This window comes from Otolemur garnettii, unplaced genomic scaffold (assembly GCF_000181295.1).
Source record: "Otolemur garnettii isolate 467f Iridium unplaced genomic scaffold, OtoGar3 scaffold00036, whole genome shotgun sequence".
In the NCBI taxonomy this organism is placed as follows: domain Eukaryota; kingdom Metazoa; phylum Chordata; class Mammalia; order Primates; family Galagidae; genus Otolemur; species Otolemur garnettii.
The window spans coordinates 5,186,258-5,199,176 of record NW_003852431.1 but is presented as its reverse complement, the minus strand read 5'-3'; positions in this window follow the sequence as shown (position 1 = coordinate 5,199,176).

Below are 12,919 nucleotides of genomic sequence, written 5' to 3'. Positions count from 1 at the left end.
TTGGTAACACACAGCTTGTTCTCATTTGGCACAGATGGTTTTCCACAGTGGTACAGTGCACACCGTGATATTTTTACATAGCTGAGCAATCAGCGAATGAGGCCCAAACGCATGGGGAAACCCTGGTGAATGGAAAGCTTCACGGAGCCAGTAGTTTTGCTTAAGGCAGTAGAGTGAGAGATAAAGCTTCCCCCAAACTGATAGCTTTTACTTTTTAATATAAATTTTAGCTGCTAGCTGACTATGTCAGCTGTAATCTCGAAAATACAGGTTTTTTCCTGTTTTCTGACAAGCAAGGCTGTTAGGGTCCCTCCCACATTGTTATTCATTGAGTCCTAGGTGATCCACCACAAAACGTGGGTATCAGGCTGGAGACCCAAAGGCCTGCAGGTAACATGAATTTTGCTGGTTCTAAAGAAGTATGCTTGGTGGTTAAATCAGACAGGTAACACGTTTGTTCTGGGAAATGGCCACTCCGAGTTGTAAGGCTGCAGTCAATTTTTAAACTAGAGCATCGTCTTCTTCCGCTGTTACTACACATCAGTTATCCCAGTGCTCCTGGAGAGAGGTCACATTGTTGGGTGCTTTACATGTCTCGCTATCTCTATGCACAGTCATTCCCGAAGGGGAAAATCTCACATATATAGGATTAAGAAAGTGAAAGCATGTAGCTGGTCAACGTTTATTGGCTCTGGGTAACACTTGGATCTGGGTAACAAAGCAACAGTCAATTCAATAGCACCACCACGAGTGTTCAAGGCTACTTATTGAACTGGGGTTCCCTTGCCTTCTCCAAAGGTGGGTAGCATAGTAATTTGGGCACTTCATTCCAGCAGAGTCACGAACATGTGAACCCCCTTCTCTTTCTTAAGGTTTCCAGGATATCTGACATTATGTATGGCTTTCTGTCTCACTGGAGATAGGAGACTGTGTACTTATTTTCCCTTAGGGTAAATAAAGTCAGGTTGGAAAAGTGCTTGACACACACATACACACATAATGCACACACAGAGGTCTTTTTATTAGCATTCAAGTAAATTTCTAAGACAGTAAGAACCTAAGTAGCAGTCAATAGTTCCTCTATTCTTTCTCACAAGAGTTTCTGTTTTATCAAAATCTCCATGTATGGAGCTCTCTAATAGAAGCTAGGACTTGGTGTTGAAAAATGTAAGAGGCTTTATTTTCAGTTCTGAAGACTGCCATAAAAAAACTGCAAGAGGAACTGAGCAGTGCGACAGTCCACCTGCTGTCACCCTTCTTCCTGAGCATGCATCTCTCACCCTGGGGCACCTCAGGTGAACTAGTCCATGCTCTAGTGATGCAGTTAAGGCAGGCAGGGACTTCTCTCATTTCATGCTCACTGTAAGTGCATTATCTCTGCAAGTATTGTCTGAAATTGGTAGAAACTTCCTCCAACCCTGGGAGGAGTTTATTGCTAGTTGACAGAAAGGGGCCGACAGTCTGATCAATAAGGACATCCATATGCACACAGCAGAGCTCTTCTGGAGCCTACGGTGTGCTGTTTGTCCCTTCATTAAAGGGCAGCATAAGGGAGAACTAGTAGTTGGCCAAATGGCCATCTAATTTGTTCAACATAACTACTGCTGGATCTCAAGGCCTTTCCTTAAATCTAATTAATTGGCTCTATTCCATGAGGTCATGTGCCTATCGGTATCCCATCTTCCACATGAAAAGTGTAAGATTATTGACTTTCTTTACAAGATAATAAGATAGAATGCTGCAGTCAACTGATGCTGATAAAAGACCTTTGTTTCAAAAACAAAGAACTTTATTACTCACAGATAAAGTAAAAGTTCAAGTATCAGCATAGCTGTCAATCAACCCAGAAGGCCAGATACAGCCTGCCTGAGCACTGCTTTGCAAGGCAATAAAAGAAATATGAGCTTAATTTAAGTCACTTTGATGGCAAGCAGTAAGTAGGAACGGAGAGACCTGATATCACCTCTCAGAATTGACAGTTCTATAAACAATTCTAAAAACTGGTCTTGGGTGAAAGAGCGATCAGAGAATGGCAATCTCAAAACAATTTACAAGGTGTGCACCATTTAAGAATCCCATAGAAGACTGTCACAAAATGCCCCGTAACTAGTACCCAGATTAAGAAATAGAACGTTATCTGTACTGACGAACTCTCTTTGTGCTGCCACTTGCACCCCAAAAGTTTTCTTATTTCCAAATGTATGAATATCCTCATTTTCTGTATACATTTATTTTCATACTAAGATAAATTAGGAACTATCAGTACATGTTCATTTGAGATTGGCTGCTTTTGCTGGAAATTATGTTGACGATCTTCATCCACATGGCTGTACATAGATTGAGATTGTTCATTCTCATTCTTGAAAAGTATTCAATTTGGGGAATATAAGCATGTCACACTTACTCACTCTATTACTGATGTACGTTCAGTTTCTGGTTGTGCATTGCTAAGAATACTGCTGACCTGAAAATTCTTGTGCTTGCTTTTTGGTGAATGTACTTATACATTTCTATTGAATCTACACTCATTATTACTATCATTGAATCAAAGTATATTCACCACTGCCCACCAAACTGTAAAGTGATTGTACTAATTTACACTCCCAGCAAGTATCAGTGTATGAGAAAAACAGTTCCTCAACATCCTCTTCAACACCTGGCATAGTCAATCATTTTCATTTCAGCCACAGTGGTGGAAGTGTAATGTTAAGATAGTCTCATTTTAATTGCAATCTACTAACTACTAATGATGTTAAGTATTTTCCACTATTATTGCAAATTTACATATTCTCCTTTATAATATATGATTGTTTTAAAAATTATCCAATTTTTGACTTCTTCCTACTAATTTTTGTGAGGATGTTATGTAATTCTGAATAGGCCATTTGTTAAATATGGATTTATTTCATACACATTTTTAAGCTTCAGAACTGCCTGTTTGTTTTCTCAGTGGCATATTATCTTTGGATGACCAGACGTTCATAATTTTAATAGAGCATCAAATACACACACATATATTTAGACATTGTGTGTCTTTTTTTTTTTTTCTTCAGTATTTCTCTATTCTAAAGTCTTGAATATATTTCCCTAGTGTTTTTCCCTAAGCCTTCCTAGCTTTTATAATTAATTACCTTGGCTATCCACTTGGTGTTGATTTTTGTGCATATGGATGGATAGGAGTCATAAAATGTTTACTCCAAGCGGCACATCACCATTTACCGAAAAGATCATCTTTCCCCATTTCTTGCAACATCCCATTTCTCATAAAACAAATGACCCTTTATGTGAAAGTCCATTACCGGGCTTTCTAATCTGTTCCACTGGTCATTTTTTTCTATTCCTGCCCCATTGCCTTTCTATCTTAATTAATTTATAATGGGTCTATTATCTTGTAGTATTATTCCTTTGGATATGATATTTTTCCTTGACTATTACTTAATCTATTTTTAGCCAGGCAAAATCACTTTGGATTTTCATATAAATTTTAGAATCAGCTTATCATTTTATTTAACTCACACACACACACACACACACACACATACATGCAGTCACATATGCAAAACATGAGGGCTTTTTATACTGGGATGTATTCATGGAAAACTGACAGTTTAGAATATTGAGCTTTACAATTTATGATCTTAGAATATTCCTTCATTTATTTAGCTCTTATTTCTCATAATAACATTCTGTAATTTTCAGTAAAGAGGACTTTCATCATTTTAATTAGATTTATTATAATAAATTTGATGCTTTCCTGCTAGAGTGAATATAAATTTTAATTAAATTTTCTCTTATCTTGGCACAGAGTGAACAAACATAATTAATTTCTGTATATTAACATCTTATGCAGTGACCTTGCTCTATTCACTTGTGAATTTAGACTGTGTTATACACATGTTGTTTTGATCTTCTAGGTCCAAAAGAAGGATGTCTGTTTCTTTCCCCCCAAATATTATGCTTTATATTATGTATATATGCATTGCAGTGACTGGTACTTATAGCACAGTGTTGAATAGTAATGGCAATCAAAATAGAACATCCTAATCTTATTCTTGATCTTAGGAGGGGATGGGAGTTAAATGCTTCACCACGGAAATATTCCATTCCAAGTTTTCATGTTGATATTATTAATCGTTTAAAGAAGGTTTCTTTTAGTTCCTACTCTAATTAATTTTCAAAAATATACAAATGAATGTGTTCACTGTTGTAATTTTTATTCATCTATCGACTCTGCATTTTTCCGTGATCAAATATTATTTCCTTCTTTCTTCCCATTAACCAGTTAAAATATTTTGATTTGAATTATTTTTCAAATGTCAAATAAGTGATTTTCCTCCAATATTAAATTCTACTTTTTTGTTATTACGCTCTTTAATGTATCACTGAATTTGATTTGATAATATCTCATGTAATGCATGCAAGTGATGCTCTTCTTTTTTTTTTTTTAATGCCCTGTCAAGTTTTGTACTTCAGAGTATCATCGTCTTAAATAAGACCTAAGAGTTGGAACTAATTGATTAATACTTAAGTGTACATATGGAAGTAAATCTCAACGAAAATCAATCTGAGGGGAGGAGGGAAGAGGAATGGGTAGATTCACCCCTATTGGGTACAGTGCAAACTATCTGGTTAAAAGACACACTTACAACTTTGATTCAATCTGTACAAAACCCAACATATATAAAGAAATATACCTACCCATTGATACTATGAAATTAAAAAAAAATAAAAATAAAGACTTAAGGAAATAGTTCACTTATTTCTACTTTCTGGAAAGCTTTGTGAATGACTTGAATGCAATTTTGAAAATAATCATCTATGAAACTTTCAACTTCAACAAATACCAGATAGTCTCATTTGCAAGTGAGAGGTAAATGATGGGTCTATATGGCCAAAAAGTGGTAGAATGGACATTGGAAACCAAGAAGGAGGAGGGGGAAATGAAGCAGAAGGATAAAAAAATTACATATTGGGGGTGGCACCTGTGGCTCAAAGGAGTAGGGCACCAGCCCCATATGCCGGAGGTGGAAGGTTCAAATCCAGCCCTGGCCAAAACTGCAAAAAAAGAAAAATATATGTTGGGTACATTATATATTATTCTATAATGGGTACACTGAAAAACTGACTTCAGAATTATGAAACATATCTAACAAAAAACACTTGTACCCATTAACTATTGAAATAAAAATAAATTCATTAAAAATATTTTATCAGTGAAGAATTCTAGGCTGAAGACTTTTTTTAGAGATGACTTTTCATAGAGAATTCTATTTCTTTAATCTATATAAGTCACTCAAATTTGTCTTTATTCCTTTCTTCATCATTAACATGTTGCATATTGGCCAGATTTCCAAACTCGTTACTTAAAATTCTCTCATAGAGGACGAGTGCAATGGCTCACAACTGTGATCCTAGCACTCTGGGAGGCCGAGGCAGGTGAATCACCTGAGCTCAGGAGCTCTAGACCAACCTGAGCAAGAGAGAGCCAGTCTCAAAAACAAACAAACAAACAAAAAAACAAAAAACCAAGCATTGTGGTGGGCAGCTGTATTCCCTGCTACTTGGGAGGCTGAGGGAAGAGGATCATTTGAGCCCAAGAGTTTGAAGTTGCTCTGAGCTATGATGCCCCAGCCATCTACTGAAGGTGACAGAATGAGAAATTCTTATGTAGTTCTGACCTCTGGAGGATTCATAGTGAGTCTTCAACCCTTAACACTAGTAATTTATTCTCATCTTTTCTATTTGTCCATCCTTATCTCTTCCCTCTTTTCCCTTTTGTGCCCTCTTTCTCCTCTTTTTCCCCTTTCTTCTTCCTCCTTCTCCTCCTTCCCTCCCCTCTTTTCTTTTATCAGACTTGCTGTGAATCTGCTATTTTTTCTTCTTTTTCCCTTTTATTTCTGTTTAATTGATATCTATTTACAGAGTAGATTGTTTATTGTTTCTTTTCTTCTACTTTTCCAAAGTCTAAATTTTCTCCTTTTTTCTTTTCTTCTACTTTTCCAAAGTCTAAATTTTCTCCTTTTAAAATGTCTTTTTAATATAGAAGCTTAAGTTTTAGAATTTAAACATTTCTCACTGCTAATATACACATTTATATTTGGAAATTTATCTTTAGACACTGCTTGAATTTATTGATTCATTTCTTAAATTTATCTTTAGACGTTTTAGACACTGCTTGAGCTGCAGGCTATAAAATATTACATGTCATAATTTAATTGTAACTAATTTAAAAATATTTTCTAACTTTGATTTATCTTTCTGTTGATACTTCCAAGAAGTCAAATTTGATGTTTTCTTCTATATAACAGAAATTTCTAATTCCTATGATATGATATGCTAGAGAATGCCAAGCGGATGAATTGGTCAAAATAATTTGTGGTCTTACAAATATCATTTTATTTTTTGCTATGTTTTTCAGAATAGGCTAGCTTGTGCTGCTGTAATAAACAAACTTATAATACCATTGGCTTTACCAAACATATATAAATTCCTTGCTCAAAGTCTTCTGCAACGTTTGGCAAATCTCCAGGGCCAAATTCCAAGCTGTTTCAATCTCTCTATTTCACTATCTAAATATGGATATGAAAACACCACACTGTACCCCATGATTGCATTAATGTACACAGCTATCATTTAGTTAAAAAAAAATTATCTATGGCAAGGGAAAGAGAAAAAGGTGATTTACTTGTAAACTGTCATAATTTCAGGTCATTTGTGTATACATATCTGTGAATAATATATCCCGTCAAGAGCTACTTGAATGAAAATTATAAAGGGTCTAGGAAATTAGATTTTATGTGTATTCAAAGAAAATGAGATATAGGCATGGATGAATATCAGTAATATCTACCACAGTTGGGAATGATTACTATATAAATTCTGGATATTTGTCTTAGGTTGGAAATTACTTTGAACCTCAAATTATCTATTAACAAGTTATACTTTATATATATGTATATAATTTTTTAAATAATATTTATGATTTATCATCATTTACAGTTCAACTGTTTGAAACTATTTGCTTTTGATTCAAATCCAGCCAATATATGTAATTTGTTTTGACCATGTTGTATGAAAAGATTTATTCACTATTGATAAATTAAAAATCTTCATTGTTTTGGAATCTATTCAAAAACAACTATCACAGTAATTATCTAAAGCCAAGCAACAGGAGATATTTTCTTTTTTTTTTTTTTTGAGATGGAGCCTCAAGCTATCCCCCTGGGTAAAGTGCCATGGCATCATGCTCACAGCAACCTCCAACTCCTGGGCTCAAGCGAGTCTCCTGCCTCAGCCTCCCAAGTAGCTGGGACTACAGGCACCCGCCACAATGCCTGGCCATTTTTTTTTGGTTGCAGCCATCATTGTTGTTTGGCGGGCCCAGGCTGGGGATTCGAACCCACCACCTGAGGTGTATGTGGCTGGCACCTTAGCCACTTGAGCCACAGGCACCAAGCCAGAAGATATTTTCAATAGCTTAAAAATGCTTTATTTCACTTAATTTACTACTATTATCTATTATATCATACACAGCCTGATAAATCCTGTAAGACTTTGAACTTGTAATCACCAAGTACACCTATATATAAACATTAATCCTGTGACAAGGGGAACATTTTTATTGCTTTAAAACTATCTCTAGTTATTCTTCAGTTAAGTCATCATTTATGAGTAAGGGTAAAGAAAAATGTGCTAGCATTTTTCTTCTTAATTGTTAGATTACCAAATGATGGTGACAACGTACTGAAAAGCTAAAATAAATATGTATGAATTTACCAGAAAAATGATTATTTCTGGCACTGTTTTTTTTTTTTTTTGTTTTAAATCTGATGAGCCAACACTTAAATGAGATAAAATTATTAAAAATGGAAACTATAGTAGCTGTATGGTTTAGTTTAAATTGCTCTGGTCATCACATTTTATCATTGGTATTTATTTGAAAAAATATTTAACGCAAGTTCTGATATATTTTGTACTTCTATTATCATATGTGCATTTCAACTGCAAAAAACTACAGAATAAAAACACCCAAATACTTGTATGTGTGTGTGTGGGAAGATATATACATATCTTCCCTTCCCTGCTACCCTTTCTATAAATCTATTGTCTGTTCTCCATGAGATCATTTGTTTTAATACTTAGTTCTCATATAAAATAAGATTATGCAAGATTTGTTTTTCTGTGCCTGGCTTATTTCCCTCAAAGTAATATGCTCCAGTCCATCCATGTTGCTTCAAAGGCCAGGAACTTATTTTTTATTGGTATATAATATTTCATTGTGTATATCTACCACAATTTCTTAATCCATTCATCCTTTGATGTACACCTAAGTCGATTCCAAATCTTAGCTGTTGAGAATAGTGAACATGGGAATACAGATATCTTTTCCATATATTAAATCCCTTTCTTTGGAAAATATACCTAGCAGTGGGATAGCTGGATTATATGGTAGCTCTATTGTTAGTTTTCGGAGAAACCTTCAGACAGCTGTCCATAGTTGTGGCACTAATTTACATTACCCCAACAGAGTACAAGCTCCTGTCTTCAAGCTCACTAATTCTTTATTCTGCTTAGTGAAGTCTACTGTTTAGAGATGCTGATAAATCTCTCAGTTGGTCAATTCAATTCTTACACTCCAGAATTTCTGCTTTCATTTATACCAGCTTTGTTCTAATGAGAGAGAGAAAGAGAACAAATGAACAAAAAACCCCAGAAGCAACCCAAATGTCTTTAATAGGTTAATAGGTACTGGATATACAAACTGTGATTCATCTATATAATGGAATATTATTGGATGGTAAAAATAAATGGGCTATCAAGCCATGCAATGACATACAGAAACATTAAATATGTGTTGCTAAATTTAAGAAGACAAAACATTTTCTTAAATATATATTTTGTTATTTCAATTATATGGCAATCTGGAAAGGGTGGAACTTAGGGATAGTAAAATAATCTGGGGTTTCATGTATTTGGAAGGAGAGAAGAAATGAGTGGGTTATACACATGATATTTTTAAGGCAATAAAATTATTCTGTATGATACTGTGATGGTAGATACCAGACATTATGCATTTGTCAAAACCCACAGAACTTTATAACTCAAAGAATATACCTTTGTTCATGTAAGGGGAAAAAAATCAGTTTGTGGATTATGGAATTTTAGAAATGAATGCAGGCTGTTACAAGAGAATCGCACTGTATTATAAATCCGTAGGGAAAATTGCACACCTACACACTCATTTTCAAATGAATAAGGCCTGTATGAGTAAAGGCTAATAAAAATGACTCAAAACCCCGTGTTGGTGAGCTTGTTTCCCATGGGTCTTTGGAGGGATCAGCTATGCTACTGCTGTATATGAATGCTATAAAGTAACAACTGAATAAATGAATGTCAGACGATGAAAACCAGGTTTTTTTGCTGTTGCAGTGGGAATTTACAGATAATCAAAGGAAATAATGCAGAATGATCCATGTGGTAATAGATCAGCATTGGAAACATTGGTGAGAACTGATATAGATACAGATGGCTACATATAGACATATTTACAGATGTGTGTGTGTTTGCAAATTGGTTTAGTATACTCCTATATATCTTTTGGTCTGTCTTTTGGGAGGGACTAAAGGAGAGGATACCCAGTAGCAACAAAAATATCTAGTTTCCATATCATGGTTTCTAATGCTCACCTTCAATAAGGGAATTTGAGTTCTTTTGGATAAATGGCCAATTTCATGATGGGGACAGGTATTAATACGCAAGATGAGGCTGGAAACACATCTTGTAGTGACAAATTATAAGTGCCAAAAATAAATACAAACACACACATACACAAATGAGGAAGTTCCCCAGAAGCTCAGTAACCAAGTAAAAAAGTTATCAATGGCCAGAGGAGAACAATGTTAACAACAAAATAAAATTGAATTTAATTATAGCCCAGAGTGTAACATAAACAGTCTATAAAGTTATAAATAAATAATCAAACAATTAAAAATGGGAGAGAAAGGACAAGTCTACCTTGTAGAAGAATTCCAAATAATTTATGTAGAAAATTTGCCCTCAAGGAGAAAGGGCATCATTTTCCACTCTTTAGATGTGGACTGCACATAATGATTTATTTTAAAAGGGTACAGTATAAAAAGAAGAAAAAGAGAACTAAGTGGTGAAGAAATCTTACAAATACTGTGTGAGCCCAGTCAACAAGATCAACATCAACTGTCATAAGTCACTATGGTAGTATGTACGCTTGATATAATGTGATGAAAATAGCACTCTAAGTTCTTCCTTCTAATAAACTATAATTTCAGTGTATAAGAAAAAAATTAAAAATGTTAGATCTAAATTCTACAAAATACATAAGAAGTATCCCCCTCAAAACTGCCAATCACAACCAAAATGAGGAAATTGTGACCATCTCACAGTTAGGAGGACCCTAAGAAGACATAGGAACTAACCATAATGTGCCCAACTGAAAGAGATTCTGGGCCAGAAAAGGGCATTAGGTAAAAACTAAGAAAATCTACAGAACTAGGGACTTTATTTAATATCTGTTCATTCATTTTTCGAAACATATATGTATCATAACGATGTAAGTTGTTAACAACAGATAGAATGTGAGGGATATAAAAACTCTCTACTATCTTCACAACGTATCTGTAAATCTAAAATGGTTAAACAAATAAATTTTCTTAAAATATCTATTAATAAAATAAATGGATCTTATACTTTATTGAACCGTATACCTTGAGTGCCTTAAAAGCATTTGTTACGTGGCTCTGCAGGCAACTTGTGGGAGCTTGACAGAGTGAAAAATCCTAAATCAACGTGAAGACCATGCAAAACTGGAAATTACACTTCCATCCCTGCTAAAATGTGGCCCCTATGTTGTAAAAACTCTGTTTCTTAAGAAATCAGAAGGTTCAGATTTCATACAAACCTTTTCTGATTTTTAAATTGTGCCATTTGATCCATTTTAAAATGTAATGGGTAGTATTTCTAATCCAGCACAGACCCTTGGCCCTGAGGGAGGCCCTGATTCTCGTTACTTCAGGGTTTTAAGAATAAATTCCGATGCCTGTAATTCCAGCACTTTGGGAGGCTGAGACAGGTGGATTGCTTGTGCTCATGAGTTTGAGACCAGCCTGAGCAAGAGACAGGCCCTGTCTCTAAAAATTAGCCTGGCATTTTGGCAGGTGCCTGTAGTCTCAACTACTGCAGAGGCTGAGGCAAGAAGATTGCCTGAGCCCAAGAGTCTCAGGTTGCTGTGAGCTAAGAGGCCTCAACACTCTACCAAGGGTGACAAAGTAAAACAGACAAACAAACAACCAACCAAAGAATAAATTCTGTATGAAAAAAGAGTTTAGGCATTATGTGGAGATTTGTGTTTGTTTGACTATGTGTCATTTATAGAACCTCTCTGAGAGGTTCTATGCACAAGTGGATCTCAGAAGCACCCAGAATGAGTTGAGACTGAATGCAGACTCCTCTGGTATCTGATCTTCCAGGGATGCTAAACTGGTGTATTAGTCCACAGGAGTACATTAAGAATGTCATTGTATATTCAGTAGTTTTCTGGTTATTTCCATTTTCAGTGTCCTTTCCTCCCTCCTGGGAGTATTAAGCGGAGAATCAATTCATAGGTCTCCGTATTCTTCTTTCAACCTCAGTCATCTTATAGGATAGAGAAAACTATAATTTTGATAATTATTGTTAAGCTGGTAGTGATCTTCTCTTGCAAGTATCTATAATACATATTATCTAAAGCAGAACTTCCCAGCAAATGGTATTTCATGATGTTTGATCACAATTCTAAGTGAAATCCTTAACAGAGTGTTTTAATCTAATTTTTGTATATTACATTTTCTTCTTTGATTTGTTTATCCTTCTGCCATTTATTGTAGTTGTATGAGAACTGGGATTACGAGTTATGAGAACTGGATTATTGGATTATGAGTAGAGAAATACTAGAGCTATTTATTTCTTCATGACAATCTTTGGTATTTACTAATCGTCACATCCTTGGGTGATCTCCCTGTCAGGGAAAATACATAAATATGCTCAGGATTCCGTGTGGTGCTTCACTGTAGTCTGTGTCCCAATGAACTGTAAATCATTTATTTTTTTCATATGGATTGGGATATAGTTTTTTTCCCATTGTTATGTTGTTATAATATGGAAGGAATCATTTTGCAAATACATCTTGAACATGAGAGAACATTGTTATATGGAATATATATTTAGAAATGTATTATTTTGCCAAAGGACACTGATCTTTTTCTAATGTTCCTCATTTCCTTTTTGTTATAGGTATGTGAAAACAACACATTAAATAATATCACTTATGTGATTACAACAGGATATTTCTATCAGAAAATATTTATAAGAATGATTTCTAGTTGATAAGTCATTTGAAATCTAAGTAAAACTAAATTTCTTCCCAAAGGAAATAATATAATAGCCATTAAGAGAGTCCCTTCATTTTCCATAGCTCCATTAAGTTTACTGAATGTGATTTATACAAAATAAAACATATCACTCATTAGAAACTTTAATAGAGTATAATTGCAAATAAAAATGCTTTTCATTACTTTATAGCCCAAAGTAAAGAATAATTACATATTGAAAACTAAAATTATTTTATATGCATTTTATATTGAAAGGTTATAAATATAAAATAAATCATTATGGCTATGTTTATTTTAAGCGTGCTTTCTTATGCATATTTAGTAGGTGTTCTCAGGCAAGAGAAGTAAATATTAGATAGTAAAACCATTTTTTATTACAGATGCCCCAAATATAAATATCAAGACTGATAAGAACTTAACTTTTCATAATTAAACATATGACACACAATATATGTAATTTAGGATTTTAGGGAAACTGGTAAATATAAAATGAGACAACTGATTTAAAATTATTCATG